General features: G+C 42.1%; 3 non-coding genes across 3 annotated transcripts; all 3 read right to left on the reverse strand.

The window, feature by feature from the left end:
- Positions 1–4,237: 4,237 nt before the first annotated feature.
- Positions 4,238–4,310, reverse strand: Trnaa-agc (transfer RNA alanine (anticodon AGC)). The gene has a single exon. It is a non-coding gene; the product is annotated as a tRNA-Ala (tRNA).
- Positions 4,311–5,551: 1,241 nt separating this feature from the next.
- On the reverse strand, positions 5,552–5,624 carry Trnaa-ugc (transfer RNA alanine (anticodon UGC)). The gene has a single exon. It is a non-coding gene; the product is annotated as a tRNA-Ala (tRNA).
- A 6,073-nt stretch (positions 5,625–11,697) lies between these two features.
- On the reverse strand, positions 11,698–11,770 carry Trnaa-ugc (transfer RNA alanine (anticodon UGC)). The gene has a single exon. It is a non-coding gene; the product is annotated as a tRNA-Ala (tRNA).
- Between the last annotated feature and the right edge of the window lie 4,252 nt (positions 11,771–16,022).

Consider the following 16,022-nt stretch of genomic DNA (forward strand, 5'->3'; position numbering starts at 1 on the left):
CGTTCGCGTCTCTCGAGGAGCAGCCCGATCCCTACAAAGGAGAAAGGTTGTTCCGCGAGATCGTAAACAAGGCAGCCAAGCACCACATCCCGTCTGGCCGTCGCCCAACGAGCACTCCAGGCCTACCGCCAGAAGCGGCCAAGCTCACCAGCCAACGCGATGCCCTGAGGACAAACAACCCCACATCCCCAGACTTGCCACTCCTCAACAACAAAATCGAGATGATCCTCAGGAAGTCCCAAACTGCCCGATGGCACGAATACCTCCAGACATTTGATCACAAAACAAAACCAGAGAACCATTCGTACCATCGGAGCACCATTCGTACCATCGACGGCAAAAAACGCGACCCGCCAAACCCGTCCATCAGGTTTGACGGACGCACATACATCCGACCTAAGGACCACGCCAGACTTTTCAACAAGCATTTGACGGCCCCAATCAAACATGAAAGCTCAAAAGAGAACCGAGTCATCAAACGCAAATTGAAGTCACTTTCCCTCGAAACCCCCATACAGACGACCCCGTCCCACGTCAGCAAGACGATCCGCAAGTGCAAGAGTTCGAAGGCGTGCGGCCCCGATGGGCTAAACGCACTGCATATGAAAAACCTCGGACAGACGGCGTCGCCTGGCTGACCAAAGTTTTCAATGGCTCCCTCGCAAAGTCCCAAATCCCCGCCATTTGGAAAAAATCAATTGTCATACCACTACTCAAGCCCGGAGAACCCCCACAGGACTGGTCCTACTACCGCCCCGTCTCGTTACTCTGCCCCGCTGTCAAAATTTTGGAAGCCTGCATCCTCCCAATACTTCAATACCAGCTGACCCCAGAACCACACCAACACGGCTTCCGCCCCCTCCACTCAACCACAACTGCCCTGCTCGAAATCTCCAGCGCGGTCGCCGACGGTTTCAACCAAAAGAAACCGGCAGACCGCACGGTACTGGTGACATTAGACCTTTCCAAGGCCTTTGATAAGGTATGTCAACGCACCCTGCTGGAGAAATTGAGCAGAACTTCACTACCCCCTTCGCTGACCCGCTGGCTCTCAGGGTACCTGACCGGCCGCCAAGCACGCACCCTGTTCCGCGGTGAGACATCTCCCGCCAGAATTGTCCGAACAGGTGTTCCGCAAGGCTCAGTCATATCACCGAATCTGTTTAACTCCTACGTTGGCTCCCTCCCCTCCCCTCCCGAGGGTGTCAACGTGGTGAGCTACGCAGACGACGTGACGCCCTGGGCCAGCGGGCCGAAGATCAATATCATCACCGCTAAGTTGCAGCCATACCTCGACTCCCTAACGTCCTACTTTCAATCCCTGAAACTCGCACTCTCCCCCGGAAAATGCGCTGTAACATTACTCACGCCTGACACCAAGGAATGCAACGTACAACCACACTTGACGGTGGCAGATATCCAGCTCAAGTTGGAAAAACACCCCAAAGTACTTGGTGTCAGGTTTGACCCGATGTTCAAGTTCGGGGAACATTGCAGGGTCGCTGCCTCCAACGCCTCCAGGGCGGTCAACGCCATGAAGGCCTTGGCAGGCACGGACTGGGGTCAGGACACGGAAACGCTACTCGTGACCTTTAAAGCCCTGGTCAGGCCTCGTCTCGAATACGCGGCCCCAGTTTGGTCTACAGTCGCATCCGAGACCAGTGTCAAGCGTCTGCAGACCGTCCAAAACGCGGCTCTGCGGGTCGCCACCGGGAACCATCTAATGGCCCCCCAAAGCCACCTACACGAAGAGACGCAGGTGCTCCCGGTGAAAGCCCACACGGCAATGCTTGCAACACAACATCTCTTGGCTTGCCACCTCCCCGAACACCCTGGTCAGAGACTCCTCGAGAGACCTCCTCCCCCCCGCAAAATGAAACCCACACTAGTCTCTGCCCATGCCCCCCGTCTGGAACACCTCCTCGAAGGCGTTGACATGCCGCTACCAACGAAGGAGTACCGACGGCTCCTGAAAACTGTGCACAAAGAGACGGTGGCGACGACAACGCAGTCGTATCCACCGTCTGGAGTCCTCGGTACAAGACCCCCTCCTGTCAACGTCCGAGAGGAGAAGACCCTACCCAGACGTACTCGGAGGACCCTCAGCCAACTTCGGTCCGGCTACAGTCAACACCTGTTGTCGTACCGGGCCAGGCTCGAACCAGAACAAGAGTCCTCCTGTCCCCTCTGCCATACAGCCCCCCACACGACTGCCCACCTGTTCCAGTGCCCCACAAACCCCACTAACCTCCCCCTCACTGCCCTTTGGACAAACCCGGTGGAAGCCGCCCGTTTCATTGACCTGGCCGGGGTACACCCCACAATGTAGGGCCCCGGCGAGAGGCAACTACAACTACAACAACCTACATCCCATGTTTATCAAATCTCGCGGAATTTTTTTTCGCTTAGTCAGCAATTATGAAGTTTTTCTTTTCGTTCGCATAAAATTGGGATTATCTGCAGATAGTGATTACCATTTGATGAGTGGCTCTAGTTTTAGAGATGCTGGGCATCGATCCCCGTACCTCTCGAATGCACAGCGAGCACTCTACCATTTGAGCTACATCCCCACAGTTTAGAACTGTCCAGTAAGCTTTTGTTTCAGTCGCCAAAGAAGAGAAGAAGAGGTTAAAAATTTTCTGGGAAGGTGTTTCTTGTATAAGATTTCAATATTCAGTAGTTTTCTGAAGAAAATTAATTAAAAACTCAATGTCCTTAACTTTGGAGATGCGGGGTATTGCTCCCCGTTCTTCTGGCTTGATAAGTGGGCGCTCTACCATTTGACCTACATCCCATGTTTATCAAATCTCGCGGAATTTCTTTTCGCTTAGTCAGCAACTAGGAAGTTTTTCTTTTCGTTCGCAGAAAATCTACTTGTTAGTAATTTCAATATGCTCTAGATTATCTGGAGATAGTGATTACCATTTAATGAGTGACTCTAGATTTGGAGATGCGGGGCATTGAAACCCGTACCTCTCGCATGCTAAGCGAGCGCTGTACCATTTGAGCTACATCCCCATGATTTATAACTGTCGTTGAAGCTTTTGTTTCAGTCGGCAAACAGGAGGTTAAAATTTTTTTTGGAAGGTATTTTTTGTATAAGACTTCAATATTCAGTAGTTTTCTGAAGAAAGTTAAATATTTGCGCGATGTCCTTAACTTCGGAGATGCGGGGTATTGCTCCCCGTACTTCTGGCTTGCTAAGAAGGCGCTCTACCATTTGACCTACATTCCATGTTTATCAAATCTCGCGGATTTTTTTTTTCTTAGTCAGCAACTATGAAGTTTTTTTTTCGTTCGCAGAAAATCTACTTGTTAGGAATTTCAATATGCAATAGATTATCTGCAGATAGTGCTTACTATTTGGTGAGTGGCTCTTGTTTTGGAGATGCGGGGCATCGATCCCCGTACCTATCGCATGCAAAGCGAGCGCTCTACCATTTGAGCTACATCCCCATAATTTAGAACTGTCGAGGAAGCTTTTATTTCAGTCGGCAAACAAGAGGTTATTAATTTTCTGGTAAGGTATTTCTTGTATAGGATTTCAATATTCAGTAGTTTTCTGAAGAAAATTAATTAAAAACTTGATGTCCTTAACTTTGGAGATGCGGGGTATTGCTCCCCGTACTTCTGGCTTGGTAAGTGGGCGCTCTACCATTTGACCTACATCCCATGGTTTTCAAATCTCGCGGAATTTTTTTTCTCTTAGTCAGCAATTATGAAATTTTTCTTTTCGTTCGCATAAAATTGGGATTATCTGCAGATAGTTATTAGCATTTGAGGAGTGGCTCTAGTTTTGGAGATGCCGGGCATCGATCCCAGTCCCTCTCGAATGCAAAGCGAGCACTCTACCATTTGAGCTACATCCCCATAGTTTAGAACTGTCGAGGAAGCGTTTGTTTCAGTCGCCAAACAAGAGGTTAAAAATTTTCTGGGAAGGTGTTTCTTGTATGAGATTTCAATATTCAGTAGTTTTCTGAAGAAAATTAGTTAAAAACTCGATGTCCTTAACTTTGGAGATGCGGGGTATTGCTCCCCGTACTTCTCACTTGATAAGTGGGCGCTCTACCATTTGACCTACATCCCATGTTTATCAAATCTCGCGGAATTTTTTTTCGCTTAGTCAGCAACTATGGAGTTTTTCTTCTCGTTCGCAGAAAATCTACTTGTTAGGAATTTCAATATGCAATAGATTATCTGGAGATAGTGATTAATATTTAATGATTGACTCTAGATTTGGAGATGCGGGGCATTGATCCCCGTACCTCTCGCATGCTAAGCGAGCGCTCTACCATTTGAGCTACATCCCCATGATTTATTACTGTCGAGGAAGCTTTTGTTTCAGTCGGCAACCAAGAGGTTGAAAATTTTCTTGGAAGGTATTTTTTGTAAAAGACTTCACTATTCAGTAGTTTTCTGAAGAAAGTTAAATAATTGCGCGATGTCCTTAACTTCGGAGATGCGGGGTATTGCTCCCCGTACTTCAGGCTTCCTAAGAAGGCGCTCTACCATTTGACCTACATTCCATGGTTATCAAATCTCGCGGAATTTTTTTCGCTTAGTCAGCAACTATGAAGTTTTTTTTCGTTCGCAGAAAATCTACTTGTTAGTAATTTCAATATGCAATAGATTATCTGCAGATAGTGATTACCATTTGGTGAGTGGCTCTAGTTTTGGAGCTGCGGGGCATCGATCCCCGTACCTCTCGCACGCAAAGCGATCGCTCTACCATTTGAGCTACATCCCCACAATATAGAACTGTCGAGGAAGCTTTTATTTCAGTCGGCAAACAAGAGGTTATAAATTTTCTGGGAAAGTATTTCTTGTATAAGTTTTCAATATTCAGTAGTTTTCTGAAGAAAATTAATTAAAAACTCGATGTCCTTAACTTTGGAGATCCGGGGTATTGCTCCCCGTACTTCTGGCTTGATAAGTGGGCGCTCTACCATTTGACCTACATCCCATGTTTATCAAATCTCGCGGAATTTTTTTTCGCTTAGTCAGCAACTATGAAGTTTTTCTTTTCGTTCGCAGAAAATCTACTTGTTAGGAATTTCAATATGCAATAGATTATCTGGAGATAGTTATTAATATTTAATGAGTGACTCTAGATTTTGAGATGCGGGGCATTGATCCACGTACCTCTCGCATGCTAAGCGAGCGCTCTACCATTTCAGCTACATCCCCATGATTTATAACTGTCGAGGAAGCTTTTGTTTCAGTCGGCAACCAAGAGGTTAAAAGTTTTCTTGGAAGGTATTTTTTGTATAAGACTTCAATATTCAGTAGTTTTCTGAAGAAAGTTAAATAATTGCGCGATGTCCTTATCTTCGGAGATGCGGGGTATTGCTCTCCGTACTTCTGGCTTCCTAAGAAGGCGCTCTAACCTTTGACCTACATTCCATGTGTATCAAATCTCGCGGAATTTTTTTCACTTAGTCAGCAACTATGAAGTTTTTTTTCGTTCGCAGAAAGTCTACTTGTTAGGAATTTCAATATGCAATAGATTATCTGCAGATAGTGATTACCATTTGGTGAGTGGCTCTAGTTTTGGAGATGCGGGGCATCGATCCCCGTACCTCTCGCACGCAAAGCGAGCGCTCTACCATTTGAGCTACATCCCCATAGTTTAGAACTGTCGAGGAAGCTTTTATTTCAGTCGGCAAACAAGAGGTTATAAATTTTCTGGGAAGGTATTTCTTGTATAAGATTTCAATATTCAGTAGTTTTCTGAAGAAAATTAATTAAAAACTCGATGTCCTTAACTTTGGAGATGCGGGGTATTGCTTACCGTACTTCTGGCTTGATAAGTGGGCGCTCTACCATCTGACCTACATCCCATGTTTATCAAATCTCGCGGAAATTTTTTTCGCTTAGTCAGCAACTATGAAGTTTTTCTTTTGGTTCGCAGAAAATCTACTTGTTAGGAATTTCAATATGCAATAGATTATCTGGAGACAGTGATTACCATTTATTGAGTGGATCTAGTTTTGGAGATGCGGGGCATCGATCCCCGTACCTCTCGCACAAAAATCGAGCGCTCTACCATTTGAGCTACATCCCCATAGTTTAGAACTGTCGAGGAAGCTTTTATTTCAGTCGGCAAACAAGAGGTTATAAATTTTCTGGGAAGGTATTTCTTGTATAAGATTTCAATATTCAGTAGTTTTCTGAAGAAAATTAATTAAAAACTCGATGTCCTTAACTTTGGAGATGCGGGGTATTGCTCCCCGTACTTCTGGCTTGATAAGTGGGCGCTCTACCATCTGACCTACATCCCATGTTTATCAAATCTCGCGGAAATTTTTTTCGCTTAGTCAGCAACTATGAAGTTTTTCTTTTCGTTCGCAGAAAATCTACTTGTTAGGAATTTCAATATGCAATAGATTATCTGGAGATAGTTATTAATATTTAATGAGTGACTCTAGATTTGGAGATGCGGGGCCTTGATCCACGTACCTCTCGCATGCTAAGCGAGAGCTCTACCATTTGAGCTACATCCCCATGATTTATAACTGTCGAGGAAGCTTTTGTTTCAGTCGGCAACCAAGAGGTTAAAAGTTTTCTTGGAAGGTATTTTTTGTGTAAGACTTCAATATTCAGTAGTTTTCTGAAGAAAGTTAAATAATTGCGCGATGTTCTTAACTTCGGAGATGCGGGGTATTGCTTACCGTACTTCTGGCTTGATAAGTGGGCGCTCTACCATCTGACCTACATCCCATGTTTATCAAATCTCGCGGAAATTTTTTTCGCTTAGTCAGCAACTATGAAGTTTTTCTTTTGGTTCGCAGAAAATCTACTTGTTAGGAATTTCAATATGCAATAGATTATCTGGAGACAGTGATTACCATTTATTGAGTGGATCTAGTTTTGGAGATGCGGGGCATCGATCCCCGTACCTCTCGCACAAAAAGCGAGCGCTCTACCATTTGAGCTACATCCCCATAGTTTAGAACTGTCGAGGAAGCTTTTATTTCAGTCGGCAAACAAGAGGTTATAAATTTTCTGGGAAGGTATTTCTTGTATAAGATTTCAATATTCAGTAGTTTTCTGAAGAAAATTAATTAAAAACTCGATGTCCTTAACTTTGGAGATGCGGGGTATTGCTCCCCGTACTTCTGGCTTGATAAGTGGGCGCTCTACCATCTGACCTACATCCCATGTTTATCAAATCTCGCGGAAATTTTTTTCGCTTAGTCAGCAACTATGAAGTTTTTCTTTTCGTTCGCAGAAAATCTACTTGTTAGGAATTTCAATATGCAATAGATTATCTGGAGATAGTTATTAATATTTAATGAGTGACTCTAGATTTGGAGATGCGGGGCCTTGATCCACGTACCTCTCGCATGCTAAGCGAGAGCTCTACCATTTGAGCTACATCCCCATGATTTATAACTGTCGAGGAAGCTTTTGTTTCAGTCGGCAACCAAGAGGTTAAAAGTTTTCTTGGAAGGTATTTTTTGTGTAAGACTTCAATATTCAGTAGTTTTCTGAAGAAAGTTAAATAATTGCGCGATGTTCTTAACTTCGGAGATGCGGGGTATTGCTCTCCGTACTTCTGGCTTCCTAAGAAGGCGCTCTACCATTTGACCTACATTCCATGTGTATCAAATCTCGCGGATTTTTTTTCGCTTAGTCAGCAACTATGAAGTTTTTTTTTCGTTCGCAGAAAATCTACTTGTTAGGAATTTCAATATGCAATAGATTATCTGCAGATAGTGATTACCATTTGGTGAGTGGCTCTAGTTTTGGAGATGCGGGGCATCGATCCCCGTACTTCTCGCATGGAAAGCGAGCTCTCTACCATTTGAGCTACATCCCCATAGTTTAGAACTGTCGAGGAAGCTTTTATTTCAGTCGGCAAACAAGAGTTTTAAATTTTCTGTGATGGTATTTCTAGTATAAGATTTCAATATTCAGTAGTTTTCTGAAGAAAATGAATTAAAAACTCGATGTCCTTAACTTTGGAGATGCGGTATATTGCTCCCCGTACTTCTGGCTTAATAAGTGGGCGCTCCACCTTTTCATCTACATCCCATGGTTTTCAAATCTCGCGGAATTTTTTTCGCTTAGTCAGCAACTAAGAAGTTTTTCTTTTCGTTCGCAGAAAATCTACTTGTTAGGAATTTCAATATGCAATAGATTATCTGGAGATAGTCATTAACATTTGCTGAGTGACTCTAGATTTGAAGATGCGGGGCTTTGCTCCCCGTACCTCTCGCATGCTAAGCGAGCGCTCTACCATTTGAGCTACATCCCCATGATTAATAACTGTCGAGGAAGCTTTTGTTTCAGTCGGCAAACAAGAGGTCAAAATTTTTCTTGGAAGGTATTTCTAGTATAAGACTTCAATATTCAGTAGTTTTCTGAAGAAGGTTAATTAATTGCTCGATGTCCTTAACTTCGTAGATGCGGGGTATTGTTCCCCGTACTTCTGGCTTGCTAAGTAGGCGCTCTACCATTTGACCTACATCCCATGTTTATCAACTCTCGCGAAATTTTTTTTCGCTTAGTCAGCAACAAGAAGTTTTTCTTTTCGTTCGCAGAAAATCTACTTGTTAGGAATTTCAATATGCAATAGATTATCTGGAGATAATGATTACCATTTGATGAGTGGCTCTAGCTTTGGAGATGCGGGGAATCGATCGCCGTACCTCTCGCACGCAAAGCGAGAGCTCTACTAATTGAGCTACATCCCCTTAACTTAGAACTCTCGAGGAAGCTTTTGTTTCAGTCGGCAAACAAGAGGTTATAAATTTTCTGGGAAGTTATTTCTTGTATAAGATTTCAAAATTCAGTAGTTTTCTGAAGAAAATTATTTAAAAACTCGATGTCCTTAAATTTGGAGATGCGGGTTATTGCTCCCCGTACTTCGGGCTTGATAAGTGGGCGCTCTACCGTTTGACCTACATCCCATGTTTATCAAATCTCGCAGAATTTTTTTCGCTTAGTCAGCAACTATGACGTTTTTTTTCGTTCGCAGAAAATCTACTTGTTAGGAATTTCAATATGCAATAGATTATCTGCAGATAGTGATTACCATTTGATGAGTGGCTCTAGTTTTGGAGATGCGGGGCATTGATCCCCGTACCTCTCGCATGCTAAGCAAACGCTCTACCATTTGAGCTACAACCCCATAGTTTAGAACTGTCGAGGAAGCTTTTATTTCAGTCGGCAAACAAGAGGTTATAAATTTTCTGGGAAGGTATTTCTTGTATAAGATTTCAATATTCAGTAGTTTTCTGAAGAAAATTAATTAAAAACTCGATGTCCTTAACTTTGGAGATGCGGGGTATTGCTCCCCGTACTTCTGGCTTGATAAGTGAGCGCTCTACCATTTGACCTACATCCCATGTTTTTCAAATCTCGCGGAATTTTTTTTCGCTTAGTCAGCAACTATGAAGTTTTTCTTTTCGTTCGCAGAAAATCTACTTGTAAGGAATATCAATATGCAATGGATTATCTGGAGATAGTGATAACCAGTTCATGAGTGACTCTAGATTTGGAGATGCGGGGCATTGATCCCCGTACCTCTCGCATGCTAAGCAAACGCTCTACCATTTGAGCTACATCCCCATGATTTAAAACTGTCGAGGAAGCTTTTGTTTCAGTCGGCAAACAAGAGGTTAAAATTTTTATCTTGGAAGGTATTTCTTGTATAAGACTATATTCAGCAGTTTTCAGAACAAGGTTAATTAATTGCTCGATGTCCTTAATTTCGGAAATGCGGGGTATTGCTCCCCGTACTTCTGACTTGATAAGTGGGCGCTCTACCATTTGACCTACATCCCATGTTTATCAATTCTCGCGAAATTTTTTTCGCTTAGTCAGCAACTATATTTTTTTTCTTCTCGTTCGCAGAAAATCTACTTGTTAGGAATTTCAATATGCAATAGATTATCTGGAGATAGTGATTACCATTTGAAGAGTGGCTCTAGTTTTGGAGATGCGGGGCATCAATCCCCGTACCTCTCGCATGCAAAGCGAGCGCTCTACCATTTGAGCTACATCCCCATAAATTAGAGCTGTCGAGGAAGCTTTTATTTCAGTCGGCAAACAAGAGGTTACAAATTTTCTGGGAAGGTATTTCTTGTATAAGATTTCAATATTCAGTAGTTTTCTGAAGAAAATTAATTAAAAACTCGATGTCCTTAACTTTGGAGATGCGGGGTATTGCTCCCCGTACTTCTGGCTTGATAAGTGAGCGCTCTACCATTTGACCTACATCCCATGTTTTTCAAATCTCGCGGAATTTTTTTTCGCTTAGTCAGCAACTATGAAGTTTTTCTTTTCGTTCGCAGAAAATCTACTTGTTAGGAATATCAATATGCAATGGATTATCTGGAGATAGTGATTACCAGTTCATGAGTGACCCTAGATTTGGAGATGCGGGGCATTGATCCCCGTACCTCTCACATGCTAAGCGAGCGCTCTACCATTTGAGCTAAATCCCCATGCTTTAAATCTGTCGAGGAAGCTTTTGTTTCAGTCGGCAAACAAGAGGTTAAAATTTTTATCTTGGAAGGTATTTCTTGTATAAGACTATATTCAGTAGTTTTCAGAACAAGGTTAATTAATTGCTCGATGTCCCTAATTTCGGAAATGCGGGGTATTGCTCCCCGTACTTCTGACTTGATAAGTGGGCGCTCTACCATTTGACCTACAACCCATGTTTATCAATTCTCGCGAATTTTTTTTTCGCTTAGTCAGCAACTATGTTTTTTTTCTTCCCGATCGCAGAAAATCTACTTGTTAGGAATTTCAATATGCAATAGATTATCTGGAGATAGTGATTGCCATTTGATGAGTGGCTCTAGTTTTGGAGATGCGGGGAATCAATCCCCGTACCTCTTGCATGCAAAGCGAGCGTTCTACCATTTGAGCTACATCCACATAGTTTAGAACTGTCGAGGAAGCTTTTATTTCAGTCGGCAAACAAGAGGTTATAAATTTTATGGGAAGGTATTTCTTGTATAAGATTTCAATATTCAGTAGTTTTCTGAAGAAAATTAATTAAAAACTCGATGTCCTTAACTTTGGAGATGCGGGGTATTGCTCCCCGTACTTCTGGCTTGATAAGCGGGCGCTCTACCATTTGACCTACATCCCATGTTTTTCAAATCTCGCGGAATTTTTTTTCGCTTAGTCAGCAACTATGAATTTTTCTTTTCGTTCGCAGAAAATCTACTTGTTAGGAATATCAATATGCAATGGATCATCTGGAGATAGTGATCACCATTTCATGAGTGACTCTAGATTTGGAGATGCGGGGCATTGATTCCCATACCTTTCGCTGGCTAAGCCAGCGCTCTACCATTTGAGCTACATCCCCATGATTTAAAACTGTCGAGGAAGCTTTTGTTTCAGTCGGCAAACAAGAGGTTAAAATTTTTCTTGGAAGGTATTTCTTGTATAAGACTTCAAGATTCAGTAGTTTTCAGAACAAGATTAATTAATTGCTCGATGTCCTTAATTTCGGAGATGCGGGGTATTGTTCCCCGTACTTCTGACTTGATAAGTGGGCGCTCTACCGTTTGACCTACATCCCATGTTTATCAATTCTCGCGAAACTTTTTTCGCTTAGTCAGCAACTATGTTTTTTTCTTCTCGTTCGCAGAAAATCTACTTGTTAGGAATTTCAATATGCAATGGATTATCTGGAGATAGTGATTGCCATTTGATGAGTGGCTCTAGCTTTGGAGATGCGGGGAATCGATCCCCGCACCTCTCGCATGCAAAGCGAGAGCTCTACTATTTGAGCTACATCCCCAGAATTAAGAACTGTCGAGGAAGCTTTTGTTTCAGTCGGCAAACAAGAGGTTATAAATTTTCTGGGAAGGTATTTCTTGTATAAGATTTCAATATTCAGTAATTTTCTGACGAAAGTTAATTAAAAACTCGATGTCGTAACTTTGGAGATGCGGGGTATTGCTCCCCGTACTTCTGGCTTGATAAGTGGGCGCTCTTCCATTTGACCTACATCCCATGTTTATCAAATCTCGGGGATTTTTTTTTTCGCTTAGTCGGCAACTATGCAGTTTTTCTTTTCGTTCGCAGTAAATCTTCTTGTTAGGAGTTTCAAAATGCAATAGATTATCTGGAGATAGTCATTACCATTTGATGAGTGACTCAAGTTTTTGGAGATGCGGGGCATTGATCACCGTACCTCTCGCATGCTAACCGAGCGCTCTACCATTTGAGCTACACCCCCATGTTTTGTAACTGTCGAGGAAGCTTTTGTTTCAGTCGGCAAACAAGAGGTTATAAATTTTCTGGGAAGGTATTTCTTGTATAAGATTTCAAAATTCAGTTGCTTTCTGAAGAAAGTTAATTAAAAACTCGATGTCCTAACTTTGGAGATGCGGGGTATTGCTCCCCGTACTTCTGGCTTGATAAGTGGGCGCTCTTCCATTTGACCTACATCCCATGTTTATCAAATCTCGGGGAATTTTTTTTTCTCTTAGTCAGCAACTATGCAGTTTTTCTTTTCGTTCGCAGAAAATCTTCTTGTTAGGAATTTCAAAATGCAATAGATTATCTGGAGATAGTCATTACCATTTGATGAGTGACTCAAGTTTTTGGAGATGCGGGGCATTGATCACCGTACCTCTCGCATGCTAAGCGAGCGCTCTACCATTTGAGCTACATCCCCATGATTTATAACTGTCGAGGAAGCTTTTGTTTCAGTCGGCAAACAAGAGGTTATAAATTTTCTGGGAAGGTATTTGTTGTATAAGATTTCAATATTCAGTAGCTTTCTGAAGTAAGTTAATTAAAAATTCGATAACCTTAACTTTGGAGATGCGGGGTATTGCTCCCCGTATTTCTGGCTTGATAAGTGGGCTCTCTTCCATTTGACCTACATCCCATGTTTATCAAATCTCGCGGAATTTTTTTTCGCTTAGTCAGCAACTATGAAGTTTTTCTTTTCGTTCGCAGAAACTCTACTTGTTAGGAATTTCAATATGCAATAGATTATCTGGAGATAGTGATTACCATTTGATGAGTGACTCAATTTTTGGAGATGCGGGGCATTGCTCCCCGTACCTCTCGCATGCTAAGCGAGCGCTCTATCATTTGAGCTACATCCCCATGATTTATAACTGTCGAGGAAGCTTTTGTTTCAGTCGGCAAACAAGAGGTTATAAATTTTCTGGGAAGGTATTTCTTGTATAAGATTTCAATATTCAGTAGCTTTCTGAAGTAAGTTAATTAAAAATTCGATGACCTTAACTTTGGAGATGCGGGGTATTGCTCCCCGTACTTCTGGCTTGCTAAGTAGGCGCTCTACCATTTTAGCGACATCCCATGTTTATCAAATCTCGCGGAATTTTTTTTCGCTTAGTCAGCAATTATGAAATTTTTCTTTTCGTTCGCAGAAAATTGGGATTATCTGCAGATAGTGATTACCATTTGATTAGTGGCTCAAGTTTTGGAGCTGCCGGGCATCGATCCCCGTACCTCTCAAATACAAAGCGAGCACTCTACCATTTGAGCTACATCCCCATAGTTTAGAACTGTCGAGCAAGCTTTTGTTTCAGTCGCCAAACAAGAGGTTAAAATTTTTCTGGGAAGGTGTTTCTTGTATAAGATTTCATTATTCAGTAATTTCCTGAAGAAAATTAATTAAAAACTCGATGTCCTTAACTTTGGAGATGCGGGGTATTGCTACCCGTACTTCTGGCTTGATAAGTGGGCGCTCTGCCATTTGACCTACATCCCATGTTTATCAAATCTCGCGGAATTTTTTTCGCTTAGTCAGCAACTATGAAGTTTTTCTTTTCGTTCGCAGAAAATCTACTTGTTAGGAATTTCAATATGCAATAGATTATCTGCAGATAGTGATTACCATTTTGTGAGTGGCTCTAGTTTTGAAGATGCGGGGCTTCGATCCACGTACCTCTCGCATGCCAAGCGAGCGCTCTACCATTTGAGCTACAGCCCCGTAGTTTAGAACTGTCGAGGAAGCTTTTATTTCAGTCGGCAATCGGTAAACAAGAGGTTATAAATTTTCTGGGAAGGTATTTCTTGTATAAGATTTCAATATTCAGTAGTTTTCTGAAGAAAATTAATTAAAAACTCGATGTCCTTAACTTTGGAGATGCGGGGTATTGCATAAGTGGGCGCTCTACCATTTGACCTTCATCCCATGGTTTTCAAATCTCGCGGAATTATTTTTCGCTTAGTCAGCAACTAAGAAGTTTTTCTTTTCGTTCGCAGAAATACTACTTGTTAGGAATTTCAATATGCAATAGATTATCTGGAGATAGTGATTACCATTTGATGAGTGGCTCTAGCTTTGGAGATGCCGGGCATCGATCCCGGTACTTCTCGCATGCGAGAGCTAGTAAGCGAGAGCTCTACTATTTGAGCTACATCCCCATAATTTAGAACTGTCGAGGAAGCTTTTGTTTCAGTCGGCAAACAAGAGGTTATAAATTTTCTGGGAAAGTATTTCTTGTATAAGATTTCAATATTCAGTAGTTCTCTGAAGAAAGTTAATTAAAAACTCGATGTCCTTAACTTTGGAGATGCGGGGTATTGCGCCCCGTACTTCTGACTTGATAAGTGGGCGCTCTACCATTTGACCTACATCCCATGTTTATCAAATCTCGCGGAATTTTTTTCGCTTAGTCAGCGACTATGAAGTTTTTTTTTCGTTCGCAGAAAATCTACTTGTTAGGAATTTCAATATGCAATAGATTATCTGGAGATAATGATTCCCATTTGATGAGTGACTCTAGATTTGGAGATGCGGGGCATTGATCCCCGTACCTCTCGCATGCTCAGCGAGCGCTCTACTATTTGAGCTACATCCCCATAATTTATAACTGTCGAGGAAGCTTTTGTTTCAGTCGGCAAACAAGAGGTTAAAATTTTTCTTGGAAGGTATTTCTTGTATAAAACTTCAATATTCAGTAGTTTTCTGAAGAAAGTTAATTAATTGCTCGATGAACTTAACTTCGGAGATGCGGGGTATTGCTCCCCGTACTTCTGGCTTGCTAAGTAAGCGCTCTACCATTTGACCTACATCCCATGTTTATCAAATCTCGCGGAATTTTTTTTCGCTTAGTCAGCAATTATGAAGTTTTTCTTTTCGTTCGCAGAAAATTGGGATTATCTGCAGATAGTGATAACCATTTGATGAGTGGCTCTAGTTTTGGAGATGCCGGGCGTCGATCCCCGTACCTCTCGAATACATAGCGAGCAGTCTACCATTTGACCTACATCCCATGTTTATCAAATCTCGCGGAATTTTTTTTCGCTTAGTCAGCAATTATGAAGTTTTTCTTTTCGTTCGCAGAAACTTTGGATTATCTGCAGATAGTGATTACCATTTGATGAGTGGCTCTAGTTTTGGAGATGCCGGGCATCGATCCCCGTACCTCTCGAATACATAGCGAGCACTCTACCATTTGAGCTACATCCCCATGGTTTAGAACTGTCGAGGAAGCTCTTGTTTCAGTCGCCAAACAAGAGGTTAAAAAATTTCTGGGAAGGTGTTTCTTGTATAAGATTTCAATATTCAGTAGTTTTCTGAAGAAAATTAATTAAAAACTCGATGTCCTTAACTTTGGAGATGCGGGGTATTGCTACCCCTACTTCTGGCTTGATAAGTGGGCGCTCTACCATTTGACCTACATCCCATGTTTAGCAAATCTCGCGGAATTTTTTTTCGCTTAGTCAGCAACTATGAAGTTTTTCTTTTCGTTCGCAGAAAATCTACTCGTTAGGAATTTCAATATGCAAAAGATTATCTGGAGATAGTGTTTACCAGTTAATGAGTGACTCTAGATTTGGAGATGCGGGGCATTAATCACCGTACCTCTCGCTAGCTAAGCGAGCGCTCTATCATTTGAGCTACATCCCCATGATTTATAACTGTCGAGGAAGTTTTTGTTTCAGTCGCCAAACAAGAGGTTAAAATTTTTCTTGGAAGGTATTTTTTGTATAAGACCTCAATACTCAGTAGTTTTCTGAAGAAAATTAAATAAGTGCTCGATGTCCTTAACTTCGGAGAT

Source organism: Symsagittifera roscoffensis, chromosome 7, assembly GCF_963678635.1.
Source record: "Symsagittifera roscoffensis chromosome 7, txSymRosc1.1, whole genome shotgun sequence".
Taxonomy (NCBI): domain Eukaryota; kingdom Metazoa; phylum Xenacoelomorpha; order Acoela; family Convolutidae; genus Symsagittifera; species Symsagittifera roscoffensis.